The sequence below is a fragment of the Oryzias latipes genome, chromosome 20, assembly GCF_053564925.1.
Source record: "Oryzias latipes strain Hd-rR chromosome 20, Olatipes_Hd-rR_3.1".
NCBI lineage: Eukaryota > Metazoa > Chordata > Actinopteri > Beloniformes > Adrianichthyidae > Oryzias > Oryzias latipes.
In genome coordinates this window covers 30,296,769-30,311,146 of record NC_136256.1, presented here as the reverse complement: position 1 = coordinate 30,311,146, position 14,378 = coordinate 30,296,769, and the positions used below count along the sequence as shown (strand labels likewise).

Below are 14,378 nucleotides of genomic sequence, written 5' to 3'. Positions count from 1 at the left end.
AACATCCGATCTTTTATGGTATATTTAGGTATTTGAGTATTTTTGAGGATCCGTCAAAAACAAAATGTTGGACTGTTTGGTTAACTAACATGTGGTGGTCTGAACTCTGAAAGGGTTGATCAATCAAAAACCAGCTTCCTGTGAGTCTGTCTGTGTGGATCATTGAATCACAGCGGAACCGGAGGGGGGAAGGACCGAGCAGCAAAGGTCTGAAGCTCATTTATAAGGAACTTTTATCTACTGTTCAAAGGTAAAGAAGACAGCTGCATCAGCAAAACTACCAGGTAGAGACTAACAGGGTAAATGTGGGAGTTTGAGAAAAACCGTTACTCGCAATACACAGTAACTACCTCCCAGGTGGGGGTGTAGCTTATAATTTATCATTGCAAACTTCTGCTACAACTGGAACTTTTCCAGTAATGTGCTTGTTTCATGAATCAAATGTGTAACAAGGCCAAAGATGACATCAGCTCCTCCGTCAGTGTGTGCTTTTTGTTCTCCCACCTATAGAGACACAGATCCACTCCTCACCACCTGGTGGCGATAGTTCAACATTCACCGCCAACAGACCAGTAGAGAGTGAAAAAAGGAAGGAAGCTCCCCACCCCGGTGATGATCATCTTCCTCCATGAAGACTGGGAGCAGATGGAAACCGACCAACATCCTGGGAGAACCAGAACTCATCGTAGGCCTGGAGACTGGATCTCCTTCAGGTAATGAACCATGATCTTCAGAGGCTTCTTTGAGAAAAAATCTATCCTATTTTTAATGTGGCATGTCTGACCAGCTTTCAGAACGGTTCTGTTGGCAACACGAATTTAAAAATCTGGATGGAGGAGATTCTGAAAGTTTCTTGTTGTTTCTGTCTCCATGTGAAGAAGACTTCATCTTCCTCAGACACCTGTTTTCTGTCTGACTGAGTTCAGTCCACAGCTGCTTCCAGTTTGTCATCCTTTCATCTCTTGGTTTTCTTTACGTTTTCAGTTTAACTATAGTTTTCAAAAGTAAATGTGGTTGTAAAAAGTATTTTTCTTTGGCTCATCCGTGACCTTCAACTTGTCTGTTTGACCTGTCCTTTGTGGCTGATCTTAAGTTAGTTTTTATCATCTTTCCTCAAACCTCAAAGGTCTGACTGGTCCCTGAGGGATTTCCCCGTCTAGTTTAGAGCAGCAGGACTGCCTGCATCCTGCATCAAACCTTCGTGGATGTAATGCTAAATGGGTCTCCTCTCCAGTTTTGAGGAGCTTCCCTCCTTGCCTCCATAGAGATGCCAGCTCTTCTGTGAGGACTCATCAGGGCTGGGCTGACTTTGGACCTCAGAGCTGGAAATGGTCTCAGCTGGACACATTTTTATGGTTACCTCAGTATTTAATGTTTAAAAGTTGAAAGCTCGTGTCTCGGATGATGCACTGAAAAGAGTCGAGCAGTTTTGGAGGTTGCTGTCAATTTTGAAACCAACCACAGTTGAGCAGTGGATCAACAAGAAAGCTCAGAAACGACACAAGAGCTGCTTTAATCTCTTCTAAAGGAAACGGTTGCATTATCAGTCCCTTGAAAGCTTCCCCCTCAGGCAAGGCTTTTAGAAAATGGACCCTGTCCTCTCTCTGCCTGCTTTTGGGATATAAATAGCGCATCAATTTGACGTGCTTTCCATGTCAGTTTGTGGAGGATGTCTGGCTTTCTAATGCAGGCAGGAGAAAGCAGAAGTTCTGAGGGAACTCGGCCATGTTTGACTCCTTTTGACAGCTTCTTCACAAACTCGTCTGTCCCCCGCGTCTCCTCTGAACCGATCGCTTGTTTGGTTTTAATATGCAGTTCCTTCATGAAGATGAGTTTCAGGCCTGTGGAGGAGGAAGATGATGAAGGTCTGATCAGCTCAGTCATTAGTAGTGATGACTCTTTGGGACACAGAGGGCCGTTTTGACTGAACTCTCCATCAGAGCTTCACACAGAGAAACCAGGCGGGAGTCCGTGGATGAAGAGCGGTTCTCCTCAGCCTGCAGCCCATCCAAACATTTCCTGCTTCTTCCTGTGAGGCTGGTGGCAGATTGCTGAGCTTTCCGGGGCGCTGACAGTCCGTCTTTATCTTTTGTAGCCTGGAGCTGCTCTTGCAACATCAGCAGGTTGTTTCTGTGGCAGAGAGCTGGGGATGTGCAGACATGTCAGCGCTCCGGCTGCAGAGACGATCCCATTAACTTCCCTGTCCTCACATGCCGTTAGACATCGGGAGGAGGCTTTGGAGGCTCATGTTTGATGCTCTTGTAGCATTTAATGCCATTTTTGTTCTGCGATAAAGAGAATGTTTGGTCTTCACACTCTCCTGTTGAAAACTGAGGTTTAGCTGCTCTTTAAATTGGCTGTGAGGCGGATTCTGTTCAACTCACAGATGTCAGGGAAAGGTGGAGGAACAGGACTGCTGCTGACAAAGCTGGAACTCAACAGACTTTACTGGCTGTCCTGTGATGTGAAGGGTCTGAGGTGGACTACACGGCAGCATGAGAGGGGCCCGCACCAACACACAGCCCCAGATCAGCTCACACTGTTAGACTGAACATCTTCCTGTTCCTGCATGTGTTTTGCTGATGACGAGCTTGTGGCACATGCACGTACATCCACATGCATGTACATTCACATGCACGTACATCCACATGCACGTACATCCACATGCACGTACATGCACGTACATCCACATGCACGTACATCCACATGCACGTACATGCACGTACATCCACATGCACGTACATCCACATGCACGTACATCCACATGCACGTACATGCACGTACATCCACATGCACGTACATGCACGTACATCCACATGCACGTACATCCACATGCACGTACATCCACATGCACGTACATGCACGTACATCCAAATGCACGTACATCCACATGCACGTACATGCACGTACATCCACATGCACGTACATCCACATGCACGTACATCCACATGCACGTACATGCACGTACATCCACATGCACGTACATCCACATGCACGTACATGCACGTACATCCACATGCACGTACATCCACATGCACGTACATCCACATGCACGTACATGCACGTACATCCACATGCACGTACATCCACATGCACGTACATCCACATGCACGTACATGCACGTACATCCACATGCATGTACATCCACATGCACGTACATGCACGTACATCCACATGCATGTACATCCACATGCACGTACATCCACATGCACGTACATGCACGTACATCCACATGCACGTACATCCACATGCACGTACATGCACGTACATCCACATGCACGTACATCCACATGCATGTACATCCACATGCACGTACATGCACATGCACGTACATCCACAGGCACATTCACGTGCACGTACATCCACATGCACGTACATGCACGTACATGGACCAGCCTTTCACTCTGCTGTGTTTGTGTTAGCGTCGTCTGAGTCAGAGACTCTGAACAGAATCCCTACATTTATCATAAATCTCCTTTCAAATCCTCCAAAGTTTACAATCATTTCTGTTTAGTTTTTCATCTGCAGCAGAAAAGCTGCTAAAACATCTCAGATTGGAAGGCCTTCAGTTTTCAGAATGAGCAGAAGGTTGAAGAAGATGAAACCCGGAGAGATCTGTTTTTACTTTAACCGGCCCAAACATAAAGCATAAGAAATGATGACAAACCTGCATCTGGTCGGATGGAGAAAATCCACCGTCCCGGTCCACTCAGTGAGGGGCTCTGCCCCCAAGCCCAGACTGTTTGGATGACTGGTCCAGGACATTTGGGTCATCGGTACAGTCAGAAGATGAAGACCATCACGTTAAGATGAGGAGCTCAGTCACACAGAGCTGATGAAGATGTTCCCATGACAGAAAACGGGTCAGGAGCCATTCCTGAAGAGGAAGTAATTATCTCATCTCAGGCTGATTATCAATCGCTGCATTTGTTCCCTGGCATCATGGGGTTCATTACCCGTCCTCTTCAGGGGGGGTTCTGTTTTTGTTTTAGGGTCCTGTGATATTAAACTCAGATCTCTTCATTGTTCCACTTGAATGCAGATCTTTGAGTTTGGTCCATTTTTTGACACATTGAAGGTTTTCTGTGAGATCAGCATCATTTTGGGGATCATCCTGAAACAGTTAGGCTGCCATGTGAAAACACTTGATCGATCAGCATATCTGGATCAGATGGGAGAGACAAAGACTATTCTTCTAGCCTGTGCTCTCCTCGCGACAAAGCTGAAGATGAAAAAACTCATCATCATTTCTAACCATGTTTGTTAAGCTAACGAAGACGAGTGGACAAACTTTACTCGTTTATTTCAAAGGTGTGTCAGCTGCTGGTGGGCTGGTATCGTTTAGGCAGCTGTCTTTGCTCAGCTGGAGGAACTTTCAGACCTGTGAAAATCAAACATCATCAAAGAAATGACCTTCAGGGATTCATCACGACTCCAGATCTGTTCCTCCTGGTTGGGAGTCATGGGTCAGGACTGATATGGGTCAGGACCGCCATGGGTCAGGACTACAATGGGTCAGGACTACAATGGGTCAGGACTGCCATGGGTCAGGACTGATATGGGTCGGGACCGCCATGAGTGAGGACTGCAATGGGTCAGGACTGCCATGGGTCAGGACTGATATGGGTCGGGACCGCCATGGGTCAGGACTGCCATGGGTCAGGACTGCAATGGGTCAGGAATGATATGGGTCGGGACCGCCATGGGTCGGGACCGCCATGGATCAGGACCGCCATGGGTCAGGACCGCCATGAGTCAGGACTGCCATGGGTCAGGACTGCTATGGGTCAGGACCGCCATGAGTGAGGACTGCAATGGGTCAGGACTGCAATGGGTCAGGACTGCTATGGGTCAGGACTGCTATGGGTCAGGACTGATATGGGTCAGGACCGCCATGGGTCAGGACTACAATGGGTCAGGACTACAATGGGTCAGGACTGCAATGGGTCAGGACCGCCATGGGTCAGGACTGATATGGGTCAGGACCGCCATGGGTCAGGACTACAATGGGTCAGGACTACAATGGGTCAGGACTGATATGGGTCAGGACCGCCATGGGTCAGGACCGCCATGGGTCAGGACTACAATGGGTCAGGACTGCCATGGGTCAGGACCGCCATGGGTCAGGACCGCCATGGGTCAGGACTACAATGGGTCAGGACTACAATGGGTCAGGACTGCCATGGGTCAGGACTGATATGGGTCGGGACCGCCATGGGTCGGGACCACCATGGGTCGGGACCGCCATGGGTCAGGACCGCCATGGGTCAGGACCGCCATGACTAAGGACCGCATGGGTCAGGACTGCTATGGGTCAGGACCGCCATGAGTGAGGACTGCAATGGGTCAGGACTGCAATGGGTCAGGACTGCTATGGGTCAGGACTGATATGGGTCAGGACCGACATGGGTCAGGACTGCTATGGGTCAGGACCGCCATGAGTGAGGACTGCAATGGGTCAGGACTGCAATGGGTCAGGACTGCTATGGGTCAGGACTGATATGGGTCAGGACCGCCATGGGTCAGGACTACAATGGGTCAGGACTACAATGGGTCAGGACTGATATGGGTCAGGACCGCCATGGGTCAGGACCGCCATGGGTCAGGACTACAATGGGTCAGGACTGCCATGGGTCAGGACCGCCATGGGTCAGGACCGCCATGGGTCAGGACCGCCATGGGTCAGGACTACAATGGGTCAGGACTACAATGGGTCAGGACTGATATGGGTCGGGACCGCCATGGGTCGGGACCACCATGGGTCGGGACCGCCATGGGTCAGGACCGCCATGGGTCAGGACCGCCATGACTAAGGACCGCATGGGTCAGGACTGCTATGGGTCAGGACCGCCATGAGTGAGGACTGCAATGGGTCAGGACTGCAATGGGTCAGGACTGCTATGGGTCAGGACTGATATGGGTCAGGACCGACATGGATCAGGACTACAATGGGTCAGGACTACAATGGGTCAGGACTGATATGGGTCAGGACTGATATGGGTCAGGACCGCCATGGGTCAGGACCGCCATGGGTCAGGACTACAATGGGTCAGGACTGCCATGGGTCAGGACCGCCATGGGTCAGGACCGCCATGGGTCAGGACTGCCATGGGTCAGGACTGCCATGGGTCAGGACTGATATGGGTCAGGACTGATATGGGTTGGGACCGCCATGGGTCAGGACCGCCATGGGTCAGGACCGCCATGAGTCAGGACTGCCATGGGTCAAGACTGCATGTGGCAGGACTGCCATGGGTCAGGACTGCTATGGGTCAGGACCGCCATGAGTAAGGACCGCATGGGTCAGGACTGCAATGGGTCAGGACTGCTATGGGTCAGGACTGCTATGGGTCAGGACTGCTATGGGTCAGGACCGCCATGAGTCAGGACCGCATGGGTCAGGACCGCATGGGTCAGGACCGCATGGGTCAGGACCGCATGGGTCAGGACTGCCATGGGTCAGGACTGCAATGGGTCAGGACTGCAATGGGTCAGGACTGCAATGGGTCAGGACTGATATGGGTCAGGACTGCAATGGGTCAGGACCGCATGGGTCAGGACCGCATGGGTCAGGACTGCAATGGGTCAGGACTGATATGGGTCAGGACTGCAATGGGTCAGGACTGCAATGGGTCAGGACTGCCATGGGTCAGGACTGATATGGGTCAGGACTGCCATGGGTCAGGACTGCAATGGGTCAGGACTGCAATGGGTCAGGACTACAATGGGTCAGGACTGCCATGGGTCAGGACTGCAATGGGTCAGGACTGCAATGGGTCAGGACTGCAATGGGTCAGGACTGATATGGGTCAGGACTGCAATGGGTCAGGACCGCATGGGTCAGGACCGCATGGGTCAGGACTGCAATGGGTCAGGACTGCAATGGGTCAGGACTGCAATGGGTCAGGACTGCAATGGGTCAGGACTGCCATGGGTCAGGACTGCAATGGGTCAGGACTGCCATGGGTCAGGACTGCCATGGGTCAGGACCGCAATGGGTCAGGACCGCCATGAGGAGGGACCACATGGGGAGAAAGCTGATCAAATTCTACCAAGACAAATTATTTCCCCACAGTCGTGACTGCTGAAACTAATGGAGGATCAGAAACCTTTTTTATCGTCTTTACATGATAAAAACAGCGGTCTGAGGAATCACAGCTGGGATGAGTCTTCTGGTTTTGACCCGTTCTGGTCTGGAGATGGACGCTGGTACAACAGCCCAAACAGACGATCAGGAACCAGCTTTGAGGGGTGTTTGGCTTTGGTTTCTCTGAAAAAGCCCGATGCTTCGTCTGTGAGTTAAATGGAAGATCATTATCCTTCATAAATAAACGCTCATGCTTCAGAACTGTTCTGACAGTTAGAAGCTGACTCTCCAGCTTTTTAAGCTGTGAAGGAAAGTGAAGACACTCCTCTCCTCCTTTAAATCTTCCTCGCAGTGTTTTTAGTTTACAAGCTGGCAAACAAGTCCGTCCCTCCCTCTGCTGTGGCAACGTGCTTACATGCTCGCGGTGGGTTTGTGCACGTTTCTCCTTCACAAGGGCACTTTCAGTGAAGACAGAACAAAGTTTCAGGAAACCTTTGAACATGCTTTAAAGCTTCAGTCTGTCCTGATCAGATTAGCAATGAGGACCAATCTGGGTCACAGAGATCTCTGATCGTAACCTCACAGCAGATCAAAGTACGATGAGTCAGCCTTTCAACTTCACATGCACACTACCGGGTGACCTTGAGATCCTGCTGAAATGCTCTGTTGTTGGATTTGAGTGACACAGATCCCACAGATGAAAGCTGTTTGGTGCACAGTCTGTGGTGGATCCGGCTTGTTTTTCAGCTTCATCAACACTGCAGGGCAGAAATGCAGAGGATGAATCCATTCTTTTAGGACCAGTCCACTTGTTCATCTGTTCAGATGTGAACCTGCTGCTGCGATGGTGGTCATCGGTTCCTACATTTTGGAGATAAGAATTCATGTTGAATCAGTCATAGGAAGCGGCTCCAAACCATTACACTTCCACCTCCAGGTCAGACTGTTCCTGTGATGTTTTTTCATTGAAAATCTATCAGTTTGAGTTCAGAGAAACCCTTCCGGAAAGTTCCTCTTCTATTTGCTTTCTTTGTTAGTGAGAATGTTTGAGGCTGTTTTCCCTGGAAGTTAATTTTTTTGTTTTATGTCTCACTTAAGGAGGAGTGAAGCCATCAATCTTAAGTATGGTTGCCGTTTTTAACTAAATTGCAAAGGAGGGACTCATTTCTCCAGTTTCTTTATGTACAGTCATTACTGCTGGGTGTCATTTGGGCGTCACATCTGTTCTGGGTGGATCTAACATAACGACACAGGTCAGGTGTTTCTTTACATGTCTGTACATCATCCTTTCTGCACCATTGAGCCCTGTAAATCTATAGAAGAAATGTAATAAACATAAAGTAGACCTGGATAAAACGATGCCAAAGAAATACAAAACATGCAGAAGACAGTAGCTTGTTTTCACGGTTCTCTTTAAATGCAGCAAACAGCATCAGTGTTGAATGAAAGTTTCCTGTGTTTACTCTTTTGTATTTGATCTGAGAAAGTAATTCACATTTGCAGTCTTCTACATTTCTTATGTGCTTCAGCCATAAGTTGGCATCCTGTTTGCCTAACCTTAAACCTTCAAATCCTATATCCACACTAAGGTTTCTTCTGCTAGTTTCTAGCACACAACAGTAGTTAAGCTATCATGTACAAACAGAACCTGGGACATTCATTTATTCTGCTTCTGCGTGGTTTCACCTTGCTCCCTCAGTTATGTGTCAGCTTAAAACATATAAAGGTATGAGAGTAACTTTCAAACATCTTTAAATCATCTTCAATTATATGTAAAGCATTTTTTAACCAGAGGTGGAGCATTTCATACATTCTGTGACGTGTTGTCATGGTAACGGCTACAGAACCAGCTGCTGGCTGTGCTGCAGCTGCTGTGTGAGGACTAACCAGCAGAGGAACGTGGTCCATCTGCTAAACGTCATGTTCTGTGATCCAAAGCTTCATTTCAGAGGAAAGTTCTTCTCTTAGCGCTTGTTTTTGTCCCTATGACGAAACAAAAGTTTGTCCATCAGAGGTTTCCTAGATCGCTATGATTGAAGAAACATCCTCCATGAACTCTGATCAATAAATGTGGATCAACAAACAAACTGTTTCTTCCACTAATTTAGAATAAAGTGATCTATGAACATGGATTAACTCTGTAACAAACAATAAGGTCAACGAGACGGAAAGACAGACAAACTACTTCAAAGTTTTGCTGTTGATGGTTGACAGACATCCTGTCATGTCCATCATAGAGACATTTGAAGGACAGACATCCTGTCATGTCAGTCATAGAGACATTTGAAGGACAGACATCCTGTCATGTCAATCAGAGACACTTGAAGGACAGACATCCTGTCATGTCAATCAGAGACACTTGAAGGACAGACATCCTGTCATGTCAGTCATAGAGACATTTGAAGGACAGACATCCTGTCATGTCAATCATAGAGACATTTAAAAGACAGGCATCCTGTCATGTCAATCATAGAGACATTTGAAGGACAGACATCCTGTCATGTCAGTCATAGAGACACTTGAAGGACAGACATCCTGTCATGTCAGTCATAGAGACATTTGAAGGACAGACATCCTGTCATGTCAATCAGAGACATTTGAAGGACAGACATCCTGTCATGTCAGTCAGAGACACTTGAAGGACAGACATCCTGTCATGTCAATCATAGAGACATTTGAAGGACAGACATCCTGTCATGTCAATCATAGAGACATTTGAAGGACAGACATCCTGTCATGTCAATCAGAGACACTTGAAGGACAGACATCCTGTCATGTCAATCAGAGACACTTGAAAGACAGACATCCTGTCATGTCAGTCAGAGATATTTGAAGGACAGACATCCTGTCATGTCAATCATAGAGACACTTGAAGGACAGTCATCCCGTCATGTCCTTCCGAGACATTTGAAGGACAGACATCCTGTCATGTCAGTCATAGAGACATTTGAAGGACAGACATCCTGTCATGACAATCAGAGATATTTGAAGGACAGACATCCTGTCATGTCAGTCATAGAGACACTTGAAGGACAGACATACTGTCATGTCAATCATAGAGACATTTGAAGGACAGACATCCTGTCATGTCAGTCAGAGATATTTGAAGGACAGACATCCTGTCATGACAATCAGAGATATTTGAAGGACAGACATCCTGTCATGTCAGTCATAGAGACACTTGAAGGACAGACATACTGTCATGTCAATCATAGAGACACTTGAAGGACAGACATCCTGTCATGCAATCAGAGACAATTGAAGGACAGATATCCTGTCATGTCAGTCATAGAGACACTTGAAGGACAGACATACTGTCATGTCAATCATAGAGACATTTGAAGGACAGACATCCTGTCATGTCAGTCATAGAGACATTTGAAGGACAGACATCCTGTCATGTCCATCATAGAGACACTTGAAGGACAGACATCCTGTCATGTCCATCATAGAGACACTTGAAGGACAGACATACTGTCATGTCAATCATAGAGACATTTGAAGGACAGACATCCTGTCATGTCAATCATAGAGACATTTGAAGGACAGACATCCTGTCATGTCAATTATAGAGACACTTGAAGGACAGTCATCCCGTCATGTCCATCCGAGACATTTGAAGGACAGACATCCTGTCATGTCAATCATAGAGACATTTGAAGGACAGACATCCTGTCATGTCAATCAGAGACACTTGAAGGACAGACATCCTGTCATGTCAATCAGAGACACTTGAAGGACAGACATCCTGTCATGTCAGTCAGAGATATTTGAAGGACAGACATCCTGTCATGTCAATCATAGAGACACTTGAAGGACAGTCATCCCGTCATGTCCTTCCGAGACATTTGAAGGACAGACATCCTGTCATGTCAGTCATAGAGACATTTGAAGGACAGACATCCTGTCATGACAATCAGAGATATTTGAAGGACAGACATCCTGTCATGTCAGTCATAGAGACACTTGAAGGACAGACATACTGTCATGTCAATCATAGAGACATTTGAAGGACAGACATCCTGTCATGTCAGTCAGAGATATTTGAAGGACAGACATCCTGTCATGACAATCAGAGATATTTGAAGGACAGACATCCTGTCATGTCAGTCATAGAGACACTTGAAGGACAGACATACTGTCATGTCAATCATAGAGACACTTGAAGGACAGACATCCTGTCATGCAATCAGAGACAATTGAAGGACAGATATCCTGTCATGTCAGTCATAGAGACACTTGAAGGACAGACATACTGTCATGTCAATCATAGAGACATTTGAAGGACAGACATCCTGTCATGTCAGTCATAGAGACATTTGAAGGACAGACATCCTGTCATGTCCATCATAGAGACACTTGAAGGACAGACATCCTGTCATGTCCATCATAGAGACACTTGAAGGACAGACATACTGTCATGTCAATCATAGAGACATTTGAAGGACAGACATCCTGTCATGTCAATCATAGAGACATTTGAAGGACAGACATCCTGTCATGTCAATTATAGAGACACTTGAAGGACAGTCATCCCGTCATGTCCATCCGAGACATTTGAAGGACAGACATCCTGTCATGTCAGTCATAGAGACATTTGAAGGACAGACATCCTGCCATGTCAATCAGAGATATTTGAAGGACAGACATCCTGTCATGTCAATCAGAGATATTTGAAGGACAGACATCCTGTCATGTCAATCATAGAGACACTTGAAGGACAGTCATCCCGTCATGTCCATCCGAGACATTTGAAGGACAGACATCCTGTCATGTCCATCATAGAGACACTTGAAGGACAGACATCCTGTCATGTCAATCAGAGATATTTGAAGGACAGACATCCTGTCATGTCAGTCATAGAGACACTTGAAGGACAGACATACTGTCATGTCAATCATAGAGACACTTGAAGGACAGACATCCTGTCATGCAATCAGAGACAATTGAAGGACAGATATCCTGTCATGTCAGTCATAGAGACACTTGAAGGACAGACATACTGTCATGTCAATCATAGAGACATTTGAAGGACAGACATCCTGTCATGTCAGTCATAGAGACATTTGAAGGACAGACATCCTGTCATGTCCATCATAGAGACACTTGAAGGACAGACATCCTGTCATGTCCATCATAGAGACACTTGAAGGACAGACATACTGTCATGTCAATCATAGAGACATTTGAAGGACAGACATCCTGTCATGTCAATCATAGAGACATTTGAAGGACAGACATCCTGTCATGTCAATTATAGAGACACTTGAAGGACAGTCATCCCGTCATGTCCATCCGAGACATTTGAAGGACAGACATCCTGTCATGTCAGTCATAGAGACATTTGAAGGACAGACATCCTGCCATGTCAATCAGAGATATTTGAAGGACAGACATCCTGTCATGTCAATCAGAGATATTTGAAGGACAGACATCCTGTCATGTCAATCATAGAGACACTTGAAGGACAGTCATCCCGTCATGTCCATCCGAGACATTTGAAGGACAGACATCCTGTCATGTCCATCATAGAGACACTTGAAGGACAGACATCCTGTCATGTCAATCAGAGATATTTGAAGGACAGACATCCTGTCATGTCAATCATAGAGACACTTGAAGGACAGACATCCTGTCATGTCAATCAGAGATATTTGAAGGACAGACATCCTGTCATGTCAATCATAGAGACACTTGAAGGACAGACATCCTGTCATGTCAATCAGAGACATTTGAAGGACAGACATCCTGTCATGTCCATCATAGAGACACTTGAAGCCAATCATAATGCAGCATTCTCCTGGACAATGGGATCACTTCATAATCCTAAGTGACCCAACTTAATACAGAACACTAACCATATTTCAAATGACATGAATGTAGGAGAGGAGAAGAATTCAGACTAAAAATTGAGACTGAATTGGGATTGAAACTTTCCGACTCTGATCCTCAGACTTGAGCTGGACTCCCAGCTGAAGACCAGAAACCTGACTTGGACCTGAGGTTTGTCATGTCAGGCTGACATTTGACACATTCACACTTATTTTTCTTGACTTACAAAATAGTCAAATGTAAGTGTAAAAATGTAAAGAACGATTTCCGTTTCAGCATCAGTCTCCACCCCACAGGCCCCGCCAAAGACAGGGAACAGTTCTGGAAAACATGGTGGAGGTTTCTGCCGCAATGCTGGAGAACAACGTCTGCTGCAAATGCAGGTGTGAAGCTCCAGCTACGAGGAGGAGGAGGAGGACACTTAAGATGTTCAGTCGATGAAAACAGTTGATAAAAAGCCAAGAAATCTCACCAGAAACGACGTGGCCATGTTTCCTGATTACTTACTGTTAATGGAAGATCTAATTAATCTTTGTTTGTACAGCCTTTTAAATACAAATTGAAGGTCAAAGAACAGATCTTAGTGAATAAAGACAGAAAATGCAGTTTCGTAAAAGTATATTTTCCTGAAACACATCAGCAGAAACTAGAATTAAACAATGAAGAGACACCTCGAGTTATTTTCAGTCACAGGAACTTTGTCCTGCCTTTAATATCTTTAAGCCTTTCAATCTGGACTAAACTCTGTTCAATTCAGTAGAAATAATCTAATAATGGAAATGGGTTAGGGTCACGCTGGACCCACTCTGATGAAAACTGTGTTGTTGGTGGTTTGACCTGCATTTTTCTGATGATGAAGGACATATAGTATGTAAAGCAAATTCAGATTAAATTTGGATTTCTGGCTATTTCTTGATCCAAATGGTTGTGAATCAGGAGCAGAGGAAAAATGCTGTTTGAAAAAGATCATATCTGTTTTGTAGAAAATGTGCTCCGCCCCTTTCTGATCATCCATCTGCAGACAAATGGATCCATAAACGTCTTTGTTTTCCTCGTCTGAGCTGGAATCTGGATCAGAACCGTACAGCTGGATAATGCTCACTTTTTTTGTTGCAGCGGTTGGTGGTTTGAGGGGCTGTTAGCTAGCAGCAGAGTGTGTAAACAGATTGATGATGGAGAAAAGGGGTGGGCTTGCTCCGTGCCGCCCACAACTTGGATCAAGTCCTGCCGCTCTGCAGAAACTATTTTGGTCCTTGGCTAAAAACAGCATCATCATAAGGAAAAGACTGCTTGGAAGCAGATCTGAAGGAGTGGGACTTAAACAACACCAACAGCCAATCTCAGTTTAGGAAAGTTCTGGATTGGTGCAGCTTTGACAGTAGATGAGGAGTTGGGCTGATTAGAAAAGGAATTAAAGATGGAACAGGGTTGGTCCATGGTCAAACTAAAGATCTGTGAG

The 14,378-nt window shown here is 46.4% G+C and overlaps 1 long non-coding RNA gene across 1 annotated transcript; it reads left to right on the top strand.

Moving 5' to 3' along the window:
• Positions 1–403: 403 nt before the first annotated feature.
• Positions 404–13,827, top strand: LOC111946656 (uncharacterized). The gene is made up of 3 exons (XR_002872359.2): positions 404–713; positions 13,041–13,090; positions 13,196–13,827. It is a non-coding gene; the product is annotated as an uncharacterized LOC111946656 (long non-coding RNA).
• The last annotated feature ends 551 nt before the right edge of the window (positions 13,828–14,378 follow it).